This window comes from Salvelinus sp. IW2-2015, unplaced genomic scaffold, assembly GCF_002910315.2.
Source record: "Salvelinus sp. IW2-2015 unplaced genomic scaffold, ASM291031v2 Un_scaffold4084, whole genome shotgun sequence".
NCBI lineage: Eukaryota > Metazoa > Chordata > Actinopteri > Salmoniformes > Salmonidae > Salvelinus > Salvelinus sp. IW2-2015.
In genome coordinates, this window is record NW_019945356.1 from 1 (window position 1) to 13,848 (window position 13,848).

The 13,848-nt window shown below is 40.0% G+C and overlaps 1 pseudogene; it reads left to right on the plus strand.

Annotated features, from left to right (window-relative positions):
* The first annotated feature begins 3,040 nt into the window (after positions 1-3,040).
* Positions 3,041-10,350, plus strand: LOC112076845 (uncharacterized; annotated as a pseudogene).
* Positions 10,351-13,848: the final 3,498 nt, after the last annotated feature.

Consider the following 13,848-nt stretch of genomic DNA (forward strand, 5'->3'; position numbering starts at 1 on the left):
AACTGGTTACAATATTATGACTTGTGTTTTTTTCCCCTCTGTGGCCCTAATATTCTATCATTTTATATATAGCCTTATAGTCTATGGGAAACTGTAAATTATCTAATGATAGCAACATCATCTAAAAATCATTTTTTATCCAAAATCATTGAAATTAATGATCACAAACGTTTAAATAATAACAGTGGGTCTAGTTATATGTGATAACAATGTATAGTGAGCAGTGAAATAACTATTGGTTTCCATTTGTGGTGACTGCTGACTGACATTAGGGATGAGATTAAATAGATCCTGGAATTTAGCCTGGTCTGGAGTAGGCTAGCTCCACAGAATAAATCTCCATGGTAATTTATACCATAACATATCCTCCTGCCCCCTATCCATCTTTAGTGCAACCGGATTACGGATCAATTGAGCCAGGATCACCAAGATATCCTGGCTTAATCCCTTATCCTAGTTTTGTGCAACAGGCCCCAGGTGAGAAAAAGTTTCCAAGCCAAACCATATCATAACCGCTAAACACACAGTCTACATTGTTGTCACCATATTAGCTAAAGTAACGTCATAGTGCATAGCCCGTCTGTAAATATCCCACCCAATCTACCTACTTCATCCCCATATTATTTTTATTTACTTTTCTACTCATTTGCACACCAGTATTTCTACTTGCACATCATCATCCGCTCATCTATCACTCCAGTGTTAACTTGCTAAATTGTAACTAATTCGCTACTATGGCCTTTTTTTTTGCCTTACCTCCTCACGCCATTTGCACACACTGTATATAGACTTTCCTTTTTTTATATTGTGTTATTGACTGTACACTTGTTTATTCCATGTGTAACTCTGTGTTGTTGTTTGTGTCGCACTGCTTTGCTTTATCTTGGCTAGGTCGCAGTTGTAAATGAGAACTTGTTCTCAACTAGCTTACCTGGTTAAATATAGGTGAAATAAAATAAACAAAAATAAATAGTCAACATAGCTAATAACAACATGTCAGTTTATGCTGCATTATGCTGCAAGACTTCTGATTTGTTGGAGGACAAACTTCGGGAGTTGTCTTAATTATTGTGTAAGTCTATGGAAGGGGTGAGAACCATGAGCCTCCTAGGTTTTGTATTGAAGTCAACGTACCCAGAGGAGGACAGAAGCTAGCTGTTCTCCAGTTACACCATGGTGCTACCCTACAGAGTGCTGTTGACTTTCATTGTAAAACAGTGTATTTGAATCAATTATTTGGTGACGTGAATATATTTAGTATAGTTTTATCTAAAAAGGAAAACTTTTTAAATGTTTTACAATAAAAATATGTAATGAATTTCACTGAGGAGGATGGTCCTCCCCTTCCTCCTCTGAGGAGCCTCTACTGGTAACCTGTGAACAGAACCACCCAACAACACAAATTACCCTCACTAAAATATGCAACAAAATGATCAACCCCAGGTGGGCCAGGTGGGTCTGGGCCCTGTATGTTCCCCTCCGTCTTCCAGCTTCCTGCCTCCTAACCTTGCCGTCACATCYCTCCTCCTCCAGCACCAGCCCAGGCCAATGGACATTCCCACCACCACCACCACCGCCACCTCCCTTCTCCCTTTTCCTCTCTCGCCCCCTTCCTTCCTCTATAGCAATCCTTCTCACAGAACCAGAACCGGACCAGAACCGGGAACAAGTCACCACACCAGAAGAGGCACGGAAGAAGGACCAAAGATCTAGACCTACGTCCGGAGCGAGCAGGCCACAGGGGAGTACCATCCCTGACCTCTGGGTGTTTCTGCTTGCTTCTCAGTTTGTCCTTCCTCCCCTCTGTAGATCCAACACCCGCACCTAACTCAGTCCCAGCACCAGACCACAAGACGAGGCATGGAGTAGGGACCCAGAGCGAGCAGGCCACAGGGGAGTACCACTTTTGACCTCTGGGCCTGGGGATCCCTTGTGTTTCGGCTTGCTCCTCAGGTTGTCCTTCCTTCRTTCTACAGARCCAGATCCCGAACSAGCACCTGCAGCTGCAGCAGCCCCAGTTTCTGGTTCATGGTTCCGGGTTTATTTTTCACAGTCCCAAGTGCCAGCACTAGACCCATAGCCCTTGTTTGTAAACAAAGTTAGCTAGCTAAGCAAGCTTATGTRGGTCTTACCAGCAGTCAAGCGGGCTGTTCACGGCCTTCTTCCTCCAGAGAGCAAACAAACTTCARTACTTAGGTTTGTGTCGTGAAAAGACATTGTTCAGCTCCATGCATCAGCTTGATGATTGCRGGGTACAGCAGTAAAGCATGGTAGCCAAAGCCCCTCACCCGGTTCATGATCGAGTAGCAGGGTCGCCGATGCTTGTAGGTATGATCACTGGAGTCGACTGCAAACCAGACAGTGAGACCAGCCATCTCCACAGGGGATTTCCTTGCTTCCACAATAATCTTGTCTATGTGAAGCATTGGCATTTCTCAATYAGGACTCTGGGATTAGCAAGTGATTGTGTCGGCTGGCCGATCCTGTGTACCCTCATTGTCTGTATTGGCTGTCCAGCCAGGGATGGGAGCAGTCAGGTAAGTGTTGTTGTTTTCTAATCTTTCTCTCAGGTTGATCACGTATACATGATCTATTTATGTCCTCGAGCATCATTTTGCYTAAAATTGATTTGTTTCGCCTTTATTTGCACCGTCAGAATGGTATGTAACGTCCTCGGTATGCTGTGATAGCATTCCCTTCATACTCCCCTGCTTTGATTTCTCATCAGCCACTTGAAAATGCTTTAAGTGTTGTCTCTGTGAACTTTGCTAGGTCTKTAAAAATTATTTTATCAAGAAWTCTAAGATGGAGTCATCTGCARATTTGAAAGTTGGTTTGGTGATTATAGCTGTGTGTAAGCACTAGAGGGAGCAGAATAATAATAATTGAGATTAGTCTTGCTTTCAGCAAGCACATTAAATATTTTATGATGAAGTAGGTAGGGAGATCACATGGAGGGGGATGTTTGTTAAGTAAATATTTAAAGGCCAATAAACCCTGTTTTAGTTGATAAAAAACGGTTACAGGGTTTGTTTACGAAGAAAATGAGTTTGGTGGCTATAAAGGGGTTATCAAATGTGAGGCTGAAACTCAGCAGACACATCTCTTCACCTCGAGACCTGAACTTTTGCTTACTTTTGGAATTTCAGGTAGGCCTATAGATTATTATTTTAATAAAATGACTAATCACTTATTAATATGCATTGTCATGAAACAGGCAGGGAGTAGGCCTCGAACCCTCATCCTTCTAGCCCGAAGTCTAGCGCGCTGTCGACTGTGCCCCGAAAGCATTCTCAAGCGYCAGAGTGGATATCCACGCTTATAAACCCAGGATCGTTACAGTATATGTATATAAAATAAATTGTACACAAGAGGGCATGTGACACCATTTTTTAGCATGGCTATGCTGTGGTCATAGGTATGAGGTGAAGCCGAGTACAGTAGATCAGCACAGCTGTGCAAAACATTTCTATCACATCACCTTGTGTGTACAATTGCTTTTCTACAATGGGTTACTTATTACATTAAATMAAATGTACGCAGATAACACAATCACTTCAAACTGAAGCTGGAGAGAGAGCAAACCAGCTGCATTTCGTTTAGTTTGACCTGTTATTCTACTGCCATGTCTTTATATCCATAAACAGTATGCTMATGCATGATTTCACCTGTCTCAGAAACAATCTCTGTCTTGTCCTGACACGTTTATTCTCTACGGGCCGGTGGAGATCGAATGACATTTTTTTTAACAATGTTGCAAAGGTCGGAGAGGCAGATAGCAACGTTTATTCAAATCAAGCAAAGCAAGTGCTAGGCTAGAAGWAAGAGAAAATAACGTCTAGATGCGTTTTTACAGTGAAGATCAAGTTAAAGTTCSAATGCAGCTGTTTTAATCTCAATATCAAAATCATTTCTGGGTTACAATGAAGTACCTTTACTGTGCTTGTTTTAAATTAAAATGGTAAAAAATAAACAAAAATAGCTTCGMAAAAAAATTCACCACAAGGCCAATGATGACTTTTAAACAGTTACAGAGGTTAATGTCTGTGATAGGAGATAACTGAGGATGAATCAACAACATTGTAGTTACTCCACAATACTAACCTAAATGACAGAGTGAAAAGAAGGAAGCCTGTACAGAATAAAAATATTCCAAAACATGCATCCTGTTTGCAATAAGACAATAAAGTAAAACTGCAAGAATTTGGCAAAGAAATTACATTTATGTCCTGAATATAAAGCATTATATTTGGAGAAAATCCAACACAACACATCACTGAGTACCACTTTTCATATTTTCAAGCATGATGGTTGATGCATCATGTTATGGGTATGCTTGTCATTGGCAAGGACTAGACATTTTTGGGAGGATAAAAATAAACTGAATAGAGCGAAACAGGCAAAATCCTAGAGGAAAACCTGGTTCAGTCTGCTTTCCACCAGCAGACAATAACCTAAAATAAGGCCAAATATACACTGGAGTTACTTACCAAGATGACATTGAATGTTCCTGAGTGGCCTAGTCACAGTTTTGACTTAAATTGGCTTGAAAATCTATGGCATGACTTGAAAATGGCTGAKTAGCAATGGTCAACAACCAATTTGACAGAGCTTGAAGAATTAAAAAAAGAATAATCTGCAAATATTGTATAAGACTGCTGTAATCGATGCCAACAGTGATTTAACATGTATTGACCCAGGGGTGTGAATACTTATGTAAATTAGATATTTCTGTATTGAATTTTCAATACATTTGCTAACATTTCTAAAAACATGTTTTCACTTTGTCATTATGGGCTGGGTGAGAAGAAAAATATATATTTAATCCGTTTTAAATTCAGTCTGTAACAAAAATTTGGAAAAAGCCAATACTTTCTGCATATGACAAAAGCAAATTCCGTGTTTGACTGCACTGCCCTGTTAATGAATTGCCTGGCTGGGCTGATGGGACAGTGGATGTGCAATGGTTTCTCAGATCGAACAATAAAAAAGTAGCCTATTTTTGCATCATAGGCCTACCCTTTGTAAACAGCTTTTTTAGCACGGCTTAAAACGTACAGTATCTCAACCAATTACAAWGCTTGTTTTTACCAACCCTTTTTGGATATTAATATGTATACATCTGGAAAAGCTATTGAACTTTAACACTGTAAATATATATATWTWTTTTTTCTTCTAATTTGCAGTCATGGCATCTTCAGCACTGCTGATACTCCTGTTATATGCAACCTCAATTGGCACCACTGTATCAGTTGAAGACCTGGATTACTACACAAGAGAAAGAGTTGAGAAATCTGTTGAAGTATTTGAAAAGAGTTTGGAAATTGTTAAAATAATAGTTGAGGCAAAGGATCCATCAGATTGGACTAGTGTACTTAAGAAAGTCTTAAAGTTCACGGCACGTTATGGCCCTGCCTTTGGTGGTTTTGCTGGTGCTGCTGTAAARTTTGCCCTGGCATTTGTCGGTCAAGATGACCCAGTGTTAACTGAGGTGAAGACTCAGTTTGCAGAGGTTAACAGAAAGCTTGACTCAATCACTTTGCAAATCAACTCTCTGAAAACTGAAGTCCAGTGGGTAACCTACGCCAGTGTCTACTCTCAAGACGAGCTGAAGATCACCAACTCCTGGGACATGTTCATGGAATTCTTGTCGGATAGCATGGCAGCCAAGGACAAGGACAAGAAGAGACAACTGGTGGAGAAGTATGTAACCGTTTACAACTTTAATTGTAGTTACTGCTTTAAAAATCAGTGATGGCATCCAACATTCTACCCTCTGTAACCACTGTGAATTTTGACCATTTTCCCAACAGGTTAGACGGTTCTAGAATTGAGGTGGCATTTGCCTACCTTGCATTTTCAACCATAACAAAAATAACTTGACAAATGACTAATAGTTACACATTATAAATGGTTTGTTTATATTGAACTGTTTATCAATGATAAAACATAATGCAAGTCCTTTATACTGCAAAACGTTATGTTTATGCATTGTTTAAAATACACTACATAACCAAAAGTATGTGGACAGCTGCTCATTAAACATCCCATTCCAAAATCATGAGTTGATCCCCCTTTGCTGCTATAACAACCTCCACTCATCTGGAAAGGCTTTCCACTAGATGTTGGAACATTGCTCTGGGTACTTGCTTCCATTCAGCCACAAGAGCATTAGTGAAGTCGGGCACTGATGTTGGGCGATTAGGCCTGGCTCGCAGTCAGCGTTTAAATTCATCCCAAAGGTGTTCGATGGGGTTGAGATCTGTGCTCTGTGCTCTGTGCTGGCCAGTCAAGTTCTTCCACACCGATCTCAACAAACCATTTCTGTATGGACCTCGCTTTGTGCATGGGGGCATTGTCCTCTATATATTTTGTCATGCAGAAACAGGAAAGGGCCTTTCCCAAACTGTTGCCACAAAGTTGAAAGCACAGAATCATCTAGAATATCATTGTATGCTGTAGTGTTAAGATTTCCCTACGCTGGAACTAAGGGGCCTAGCCCGAACCATGAAAAACAGCTCCAGACCATTATTCCTTCTCCACAAAACTTTACAGTTGGCACTACGCATTGGAGCAGGTAGCGTTCTCCTCGCTTCCGCTAAAACTCAGATTTGTCCATTGACTGCAAGAGGGTGAAGCCTGACTGATCACTCCAGAAAACACGTTTCCACTGCTCCAGAGTCCAATGGCGGCGAGCTTTACACCACTCCAACCGACGCTTGGCATGGTGATCTCAGGCTTGTGTATGGCTGCTCAGCCATGGAAACCCATTTCATGAAGCTATTGTGTTGATGTTGCTTCCAGAGCCAGTTTGAATCTCGGTAGTGAGTGTTGGACATATGATTTTTACACACTACGCGCTTCAGCACTCGGCGGTCACATTCTGTGAGCTTGTGTGGCCTACCACTTGGCAGCTGAGACGTTTTTGCTCCTAGGCGTTTCCACTTAACAATAACAYCACTTACAGTTCACTGGGGCAGCACTAGCAGGGCATAAATTTCACAAACTGACTTGTTGGAAATCTGGTATACTATGATGGTGCAACATTGAAAGCATCTGAGCTCTCCAGTAAGGCAATTCTACTGCAAATGTTTGTATATGGAGATTGCATGGCTGTGTCCTCGATGTTATACACCTGTCAGCAACGGGTGTGGCTGAAATAGCTGAATCCACTCATTTAAAGCGAAGTCCACATACTTTTGTATGTATAGTGTACTTACAGATGTGGTATCTTAATTTGATCCAGTTTGCTACAGATGGAAAATAATCCAGCAGTAATAGGAAATGTGAATAATTATGTGGATTATATTTAATTTATATTTTTGTAGAGGTTGATAKATTTTTCGTACGGGAAAATCAAGTCTGAAATGTCAAAGTGGAAATTACAAACTTCAGAAGCCCTTTTAAATCTCAAATACACTACAAGTAAAGCATTGCAGAAAAGTTATCTTGCAACAGGGTGATCAAATTAAGACCMTACATCTGATCCTATCTATATATTATTTTGAATGCTAGAAAGTAAACCAAAGTAATTACTATATTGTATAGATTGATTCAAAAGAAATAAGGCTATTAAATGACCTATCATTATTTTACAAATATGCAAGATTTATGTCATTGGTGATACCGCCTCAAAAATCACTCATTGCAAAGATATACAAGGACCTTGAGCATTCCTTCCTTTGCCAAGCTGTTATCAGGGGAGGGATGTATATTAAAGAAAATGATTAGGTAATTGCACCCTTTTAGCATTTGACGATTCCATTGATAATTTGGTGTGTCTAAATAAAAAGTGCAGTTGGTGTTACTCTATTTAAATGAAGGGAAATGACATTGTGAGCAAAGTTATTAATCAAATAGTTTTAGTATATCATTTTTTAAGTGTTAATGTACTTAGATTTGAGCATCGGTGGCCTTCATTTAAGAAAATCCTTAATTACCTAAAATGTGTATTTGGTGTTACCATCCTTGACGTTGCTACTCCTATTGGTGGCACAGTGTTATCATAATGGTAAAAACATAAAAAACATAAAAACAGTTATTAAAGTGCCYTATTAGTTGATATAYATGGAAAGATGTACCCAAATACACTTACAAGATGTCYTGCTCAAATGCCACCGCAATTCAAGAATGACCCATTAGACAAAAACTAGTGTAAGAAATCAGAACAGACATTTTCTACCAATCAAAAGATACAGCTATTTCCGTAACCACATCAACTTCTTTTTCACTCAACTTTTAGAAACAAATGCAATTTTGACCACTTTCCTCCCAAAATTGCCAAAAAAGTAGGTTATGCAATATTTGTCTATTTCACTGCTATTCAAATCAGCAATCAGAACAGATATATATTCTACCAATAAAAATATACAGCTATTTCAGTAACCACATCAAGTTTTTTCTTTCTTTCTTTCTTTCTTTCTTTCTTTCTTTCTTTCTTTCTTTCTTTCTTTCTTTCTTTCTTTCTTTCTTTCTTTCTTTCTTTCTTTCTTTCTTTCTTTCTTTCTTCCTTTCTTTCTTTCTTTCTTTCTTTCTAAACTAACTTCCCACTTTTGAAATAACACACAAAGAAAAATTCCTAATAAGGTTTGTTGCCTGACAATGAAGTTTTCTGATTCTGATTCTGAGGTTCACCCAGTTCTATGAGAACACAGCAACGGAGAACAGCGTGACCAATTTCTACAAATACCTGACGGGAGACCAGCCTTCACTCATCGAAAACCTCCTGGAGCTCACGGTAAAAAAATTCAGTGGTGACGTTGAAAAGGTGAAGACATACAGCATATATTTCAGAGGTCTGATGTGGAAGGGCCTGCAGCTGAATCTCATCTATTACAAGCTGAAGGACTTCAACACAGAGGCCAAGGCCAAGCAATCAATTATTCAGTTTTACAGCGTTACCCAAGCTCACACACAAACAGTGCTGAAATGCATTGAGAACTTTGAACAGTACATGAAGAACGATGTGGAAGTGATTGGCACATCCGAATCCTTAGAAATGACCCCACTAGCTACCAAAGTTAGAGAGTTTTTGAATAAAAAGTACTTCTGGTATGACTGGATAGTTGCTGTGTACAAAAAGGAAGATGACAGTAGCCATGACATGGTACGTTATACCAAGATTCCTCTTGAGAAGGTCATTGTTGCTGTGAGCTTCTCAGAGAAAGGCGACCATTTTATTGGAAATACTATAAAAGAATATGCTTCTAACTGTGTGAAAAAKATAGAGTGCTCAAAGCCTGAAGTGCTGAACAAACTTCCTGAATGTTCATACAAATACAGCAGGTARGGTCCTTCTACATACAAATTGGCTATGACTCAAATTGCAGCTATCCATATTTCAACCAAAAAAGATGAGTTTTCTGAAACTCCAGATGCGCTAATCAGAAATGACTGTCACTGGGGCTTCTTTTCAGTCTATGTAAAAAGTGATAACCAGATTAGACAACTTGACCCCTGCTCTGWCAACACTGACTGTGGAAATGGCCAATGCAAGAGAATACTAGACACCTCTTTGACAATTTGTGAATGCAATGAGGGCTTCTATGGTGAAAAGTGTGAGATCAATATTCAGGACGATGTGATGACCGTGAATGTAAATGTGGGTGAAGATGCCTAAGCATCACAGGTGGCTGGTAGGGAGGATGTGTAATTGGCTGGAGCTAAATACATGTAATGGTTTCAAACACATAGTTCCTATTTCAGCTGTTATTATGATTCATCCTCCCCTCACCTGCTTCCTGCTTCCTGCTTCCTGTGCAGAATGTGTCTTTCTTTCTCTGTGCCTGTCTCACTTCAATGATTGCTAATTTCCTGAGGTTGCAAAATTGTGGTAACTTCCCCAAAATTACCAGGTATTCCAGAAATACTAGTTAGAAGAAAAGCACGGGAAATCCGGCAAACCTGGGGATATTCGAAAAATTGGCAATTTTGGGAAAGTTGACAGAATTTTGTAATGGTGCCATTCTGCCAGAGAGTAGGACATTCATCTAACCATCATAATTTTCAGAATTCAGAAGTAAAAATATCCCCCAATTGAATCATACAAATCATGATCTAAGAAAATGTATTTGCATAAACTTTTTTGAACGTGACTGCTATAAGCAACGCAAACGCAAYTATTTTAGCCTCCATCCTATCACATTTTTAAAATTCAGGACATGTATATTTGTACAGGAAGGATATACACAGATCATCATGTCTAAGATCATTGTTACATGTATCCAACATGAACCTTCAACACCCTGTTATGGAGAGACGATGTTAAACCACTGTAATGCTTTTATGCTTGTGCTTCTGGAAAGCCATACTTCATTTTCTAATGTAATAAACATTGAATTCCGAAACCAACAGTATGTGTTTGTCTCTTTGCACCTCTACCATGATTACAGATTATTATAATGAGGATGAAAGACTATTGTGTTCATTTCACTTGATTTGGGGGGGTTGTCCTATATTCTAAACAGCATGGGAGATCTGGGAATGGAAGAACCATCCATTCCTACATGTCAAAAAGGATGATACAAATACATTGTCTGAAAGGAAACTGATGTTGGCTTCTTGTCATCATCATCATCATCATCATCATCATGATCATCATCACCATCATCATCACCATCATCAGCATCATCACCATCATCATCATCATCATCATCATCATCATCATCATCATCATCATCATGATCATCATGATCATCATCACCATCATCATCACCATCATCAGCATCATCACCATCATTATCACCATCACCAACATCATCACCACCATCAGCATCATCATCAGTAATTTACATTGTTCTTTCTAAATTAGAGGGTTGGTAAACTTATCTTAGGACGTCACAAATGGTGTACTGAATTAGAGTTGACAGAACATGATCAGAATAAGTACTACACTGTTTACGTTCTGTACTGTTTTTCCTCTCACTAAACCCTCGCTTTGAGTGGGACTTTTACTCTTATCGTATCTCATTAATAAGGAGAAGAACAGAAACACATTCTGAAAAAAGGCTTTATTTGGTCCTAGGAAACCTTGATTSATCCTTCATGGCAAGGAGGAACTAGTCATGACTTATATTAGCAAAAAGCTTACTTCCTCAGCTATCAGATTAAAAAAACATACAAGATCATGTACATAATAAAGGTGTGATAGAAAATATGAAAAACATGATGATATGAAATGCTATCATAAACCTATTTGTCAGAGACAACATTTTTTGGGCGTTACCTTAATCGTAAACTGTCATGGTCAAAACATATAGATGGTTGTAAAGATGGGGAGAGGTCTGTCCGTAAAAAAGAGATGCTCTGCTCAAAAAGCAAGTTCTGCAGGCTCTAGTTTTGTCTAATCTTGATTATTATCCAGTCGTGTGATCCAGTGCTACAAGGAAAGACCTAGTTAAGCTGCAGCAGGCCCAGAACAGAGCGGGACATTTTGCTCTTAATTGTAATCAGAGGGCTGATATTATACTATACATGCCAGTCTCTCTTGGTTAAGAGTTGAGGAGAGACTGAATGCATCACTTCTCCTTTTTATAAGAACACTAAATGTGTTTGAAAATCCCAAATTGTTTGCATAGTCAACTTACACACAGCTCTGACACACACACTTATCCCACCAACATCCACCAGGGGTCTTTTCACAGTTCCCAAATTCAAGAAAACGTACAGTATTATATAGAGCCCTTATTGCATGGAACTTCCTTCCATCTCATATTGCTCAAATAAACAACAAACCTGTTTAAAAAAACATGATTGGGCAACACCTCGCGCACAACGCCTCTCCCCTGTTTGCCTAGATAGTTGTGTGTATGCATTGATATTGTAGCTACATGTGCCTTTAAATGTTTTTTATCTAGTTCTGTCCTTGAGCTGTTCTTGTCTATTGATGTCCTGTATTATGTCATTCTGTATTATGTTTCTTGTTCACGCCCTGACCTTAGTTATCTCTGTTTTCGTTATTATTTTGGTTAGGTCAGGGTGTGACGAGGGTGGGTATGTTAGTTTTTGTATTGTCTAGGGGTTTTGTATGTCTAAGGATTTTGATAGTTCTAGGTAGTGTGTATGTCTATGGTGGCCTGAATTGGTTCCCAATCAGAGGCAGCTGGTTATCGTTGTCTCTGATTGGGGATCCTATTTAGGTAGCCATTTTCCCTTTTTTGTTTTTGTGGGTTCTTGGTCTATGTTTAGTTGCCTGTCTGCACTACGCATATTAGCTTCATGGTTCGTTTTGATAGTTTGTCCAGTGTTCTTTCTTTAATTAAAGAAGAATGTACGCTTACTACGCTGCGCCTTGGTCTCCACCTTACGATGGCTGTGACAGTTTCATGTTTTGTGTGGACCCCAGGAAGAGTAGCTGCTGCTTTTGCAACAGCTAATGGGGATCCTAATAAAATACCAAATACCCCAAAAACTGTAAATAACATATTTATATACTTAGTGATAGTTATTTTGTGGCATAATTTCATAATTTTGTGGGGGGTGTTGTATGTACTTGACAGCCTGTCTCTCTTCCTCACAGCAATGGATTATTTGTAGATTACAGTTCCTGATAGACCTTTGTCTTTTATCTCGTGTTCTTTGTGTCTGACCAGCAGACACCATTCTATTTCAAATCGAATGCGTTTTGGTTTTGTATAAATATTTTATTTCATGTAGGGTGGACACACTGTTTCTGTACAGTATTAAACTCACAGAGATACAGTAGATAGAGATCTTCAGTTGGATATAACTGTTCTGCATGGACATTGACATTATTAATGATCAACTGATGACCTGATTCAAACATCACCCCTCGTACAGAGGGTCCTCAAATGAGGGCGCCACTGAGGTCAGACATCAGGGTACCATTGAGGGAGATGAGGACACCATTAAGGGGAGAGATGAGGACACCATTAAGGGGAGAGGTGAGGACACCAGTAAGGAGAGAGGTGAGGACACCATGAAGGGGAGAGGTGAGGACACCATTAAGGAGAGAGGTGAGGACACCAGTAAGGAGAGAGGTGAGGACACCATGAAGGGGAGAGGTGATGGAGAGGAGAGAAGAGAAGGGGAGAGGTGAGGAGGGGAGAGGAGAGAAGAGAAGAGGAGAGGAGGGGAAGGGAGGGGACAGGAGAGTCTGTGGCCAGCCCAGAGCCTGAGCCAGCCTGGTCTGGAGATCCCTGCAGAGCAGAGAGCCATCATGCAGTAACGAGAAGAGATTCATGGCTCCTGTGAGATATACCGTTTGTCTTCTATGTTTCTAGACTCTGAAATGTTACWAACAGGTGTAGGAACTTTCAAGGAGAGAAAAATAAGAAACAGTTTTGATMWAACTTCTCACCAGATAACAGTATTGATGTATTGGAATCTGACAGACCAATGCTCTCTTTGGGACAGTTGAATGTTGACACWAACCTTTTTTGACACAGGAACCAAAGCACTGACTGGAACCAAAATGTTTGTTCCTAACAGAGACTCAATAAAATAGACCATGTATCAGTGAAACACAGTCTCTATTGAAATAGCAGGGAAGGGGAAACATTTAGCCACCCTACAACACTTTTAATAGCAGGGAAGGGGAAACATTTAGCCACCCTACAACACTTTTAATAGCACCTCCAGGCTCCAAGGCCAGGTTTGTTCCAGTAGGTAGCTGGTTTGTCTCAGGTCCAGGTTTGTCCCAGTAGGTAGCTGATAGGTCTCAGGCCAGGTTTGTCCCAGTAGGTAGCTGGTAGGTCTCAGGTCCAGGTTTGTCCCAGTGGGTAGCTGGTAGGTTCGGTCCAGGTCAGTACGTAGCATGGTTTGTCCCAGTAGTAGCTGGTAAGTCTCAGGTCCAGGGTTGTCCCAGTATGAGCTGGTAGGTCTCAGGGC